This window comes from Molothrus aeneus, chromosome 20 (genome assembly GCF_037042795.1).
Source record: "Molothrus aeneus isolate 106 chromosome 20, BPBGC_Maene_1.0, whole genome shotgun sequence".
Taxonomy (NCBI): Eukaryota; Metazoa; Chordata; class Aves; order Passeriformes; family Icteridae; genus Molothrus; species Molothrus aeneus.
Window position 1 is genome coordinate 1 of NC_089665.1, and position 3,748 is coordinate 3,748.

The 3,748-nt window shown below is 47.8% G+C and overlaps 1 long non-coding RNA gene across 1 annotated transcript; it reads right to left on the bottom strand.

The window, feature by feature from the left end:
- Nucleotides 1–722: 722 nt before the first annotated feature.
- On the bottom strand, nucleotides 723–2,143 carry LOC136564938 (uncharacterized). Its single transcript, XR_010784785.1, has 3 exons — nucleotides 1,988–2,143; nucleotides 1,401–1,465; nucleotides 723–787 (listed from the first exon to the last, which is right to left on the bottom strand). It is a non-coding gene; the product is annotated as an uncharacterized lncRNA (long non-coding RNA).
- Between the last annotated feature and the right edge of the window lie 1,605 nt (nucleotides 2,144–3,748).

A 3,748-nucleotide genomic window follows, 5' to 3' on the forward strand; every position in this document is an offset into this window, starting at 1 on the left:
TGTAAGCTGACCATCCTTAGCATAGAGGACTCCAAATTTAAAATTCACCGATCCCTGGGAAATAAAACCAGATATTGTATGATAAACAGTCAAACAGAAGACGTAAGAATTTGTTTCCTCCAAGGACTTTCACGTATGTACATATCTTTGTATACATCCTACGCATTAGAACGTACATTTTATACCATCTCCCAATACATAACAATTTTCCTTTAAACTTTGACAGTACAGCATCAAATCATTAACTTAAATTGCTGCTCTATTATTGTTAAGTTGGTGCTTAAAGTTATTTTTGCTGTCAGGTTCAAAAAAACATTACTTTTTTTTACTGTAACGAGCAATTGATTTCCAAGTCATCATAAGCCCATCAAAATAAAAAGCTGTATTCACCAGACGGGTCTGTGAGCTAGAAGTAGTTAGGCTTATACTTACCTCTTGCTCTTCCAGAACCAATAAATCCTGTCAACAAAACCAGTGTCTTTAGCCCCCTCCTATTAAAGATTCTACAAGGATGATGGTTTTATTTGTGTTTAGAAGTTTGGATTTAAATGGCCAGTTCAATGGATAAAGACAGTTTAAGTAGTATTACATTATTACTATTATTATTATTATTATTATTATCTGCTACTGGAAAAGACAAACCAGTAGTATCTATACTTAATTACTTCTATTTCCAGGAAATCATAAAGAAAAAGAACCAAACAAAAAAAAGTCACTTCGTACCTTTTGTATCTCAGGATGAAAAATGTCTCTTGGGCTCTTCTCCAATTTATCAAGACTCATAGCACTGAAATGCAAATGAACGAGTGCTTTATAGGAGGGCAAGTGCACATTTCAACCCCCAACCACCAACCGATTGCAGTTACAGCGCTTACAAAACGAATTGTTCCCAGAGCCTCTGGTAAATGGAATGGTTTGTGCAACTGCCATTTCTTTCCCAAAATACTAACTTCCAACACTTCCTAAACTTAGTTTGCATTTTAAAAACAGAAGTTAGGGAGACTCTGGGTGGAGATCAGGTTTAAATTGATTTCCTTCTAAAGCACAGGGCTCTGTTCCATCACCTTTCACTTTGGCTCCACACAGAATCACGGGGAGCATTTTAGGAGGGCTCAATAACCAATTCTACTTCTCTCTTTTTCTAGTTCTCTCTCTTCCTAAATAATTCAAGGCAAGTCAAATGAGAAATGACAAGTTCAGCATCAAATTCACACTTTTCCCCTTTGTCTGGTCAAGAACAGGCTTTAAAACCACTTTTTGCTGCCTTCAACGATTAAGACTTGCAAAACCATTTTTACATGTTTTATGGATTTATAAAAACCACAGAACGCAAGCTCTGAATTACAGGAAAAGGTACACAGGCAAATATCTAAACTGATGGCTTATTTGTCAATCCATACCTTAACGGAGATTGCACTGAGAATGATTTTGTGGGACTCTAAGGGAGACAGATTTTCTGAGTACCCTGTAAACAAGAAAAGCTAGGATATATTACAGGACCTACCCACTTTTCCTGCATATTCAAATAGGATTATCAATAAAAACATTTCAGTTAAAAAAGAAGGAAGAAAACCAAGGTAATTTTACTCAGCTATATTTACTGCCGATTTAGAGAAAAAAAAAAAGTCACGGGTGCTGCAAAGAAAAAAAAAAGTAGAACCATAAATAAAGTAGAACTTTAAAACAATTGCTTGGATAAAAGCAGCTCGTGGAACATGAAGTAGAAAAAAAGCGAAACCAGTATCAGACCTGCCTGTTTTCTTATCATTGCACAAGAAAATCCGACAAGCGGTATAAAGTCACTGCCTAAAACCGATCCTAGGATGTAACCAAGAACAATTGAGGCATTTGCTAATCTAAACGGAAACCTTTTCTGGACCCTAGTGTCAAATCACATGTTTTGTCTTTCAGCAGCTCGAGGCTGGAGAGCATTTCCCCTGGGGGTCGGGAGGGTAGGGGCACAAGGGGCTGAGTTTGCGGATCACACCTGTGCCAGCAGAAGGATCCAGCCCGGCGCTCCTTGCGCTCGCCATTCTCCGGGACATCGCTGTGTTTACTGCTCAGCGATGCCGCTCCATCTGTTTGCGTGGAAGAAAGAGCCACGAGCACTAAGGCACTCAGCAGCCGTGTCATTCCAGCGATGTCGAGCGCTCTCTGCTCGCAAGGCTGAACACGCTGCGAAGCCGCTTCCGCAGCCGCTCGTCCGCCTCCGCCCGCAGCAGCGGCAGCAGCCCGAGGGAGACGGCTGCAGCTCGGCGGCTCCTGCGCCTCCGCCAGCCCGAGGGCAGCCGCCCCACAGTGACCGCGGCAGCGCCCGGCGCCGCTCGCCCGGGGCGGCTCCTGCAGCTCCCGGCCCGCGGCAGCAAAGCACCGCCTGGCGCTCCGCCATCGGTGGGCAGCAGCGCGCCCCGCCCGAGCTGAGCCCCCGCCACGGGTACCGCTGAGTGAGGCCGAGGAACCGGGCGGACGCCCCTTCCGCGCCGCTCAGCTCCGTGCGGGCGGCCGGATGGAGGCTTCGCCCCTCCAGCGTCGCTGCCGCGGCTCCGTCCCAAGCGGGAGAGGCGCCGGGAGCTCCCCATGCACAGCCGCCGCCGCGCGGCCGCCTTGGCCCGCCAGCCACTCATATGGCGCGTCGGCTGTTGCGTCAGACGCCGCGCTTTACGGCAGCAGGGCCTGCCGGGAGTTGTAGTCTCGGGCTGACAGCCACTGCTCCGTTTTCCGCCACCGGGAGCTGCGGTCCCGCCAGGGGATCAAACGGCTCCTTCGCTCGTGGGCGGGGGAGGACCTTAGGCAGCACCGCCCCTCCCGAATGTCCTTTCTTTTCCACTCCAACCCTTTGTTTCTTTTTTTCACTCTGTTTTTCACCCCCTTTTCCACTCTAACTCTTCCTTTTTCACTCTCACCATTTTCCTTTTTCACTTTTCTTTCTTCCTTTCTCTTCCTTCTTTTCTTTATCTCTCTCTTTCTCTCTCTCTTTCTATCTATCTCTCTTTCTTTCTCTCTCTTTCTCTCTCTCTCTCTTTCTTTCTTTCTCTGTCTCTCTCTCTTTCTCTCTCTTTCTTTCTCTCTCTCTCTTTCTCTCTTTCTTCCTTTCCCTTTATTTCTAATCTTGGCTTTCCATTCTAGCTTTAGAATAAAAAAGCAGCAGTAGAAACGTTCAGGCTACCTGGGAGTGCAAAAAACCCCAAAACGGTAATGATTTTAGGAAAACTATTTCCTCCATGGGAGCCGAAAATTTTCTACAGCTGCAGGTGACATAGAGCTTTTATTTCTTCTTCTATATAGTTTATACTTTATACTCTATTTTACAGTGCCCCCTGCCGTCTGCACCGGCAAACTGCAGGCAGAGTGCCGCCTAATGACGTCATCTCGTCGACACGGCGCCCCGCCCCGGACACGCCCCCAGCGCCCCAGGAAAGACCCCAAGGCGTAGCCGTTTTGACAGCTGCCTGATCAAAATGCCGACACCCACCTCGAGATCTAGAAACGATTTCCCTCGACGCCGAACCCTGCAGGCGAACCCGAATGCCATCACCGCAATTGAAACGCCACAGAAAATGTCGTTGGGGCCGCGTCGGTGTTCCGTGCAGGCATTTCAGAGAGACCGCCGGGGGCCCTCCATTTTCCCGCCCTTTTGACCGCCATTTTGAGAAGGTCAAACAAAGTCCGCCACACGCCACTCCCAAGAGGGCGGCCCCTCGGCTGCCCGTCGGCGGCGGGCTGCAGTACCGCGCTCTGCCCACAAGGC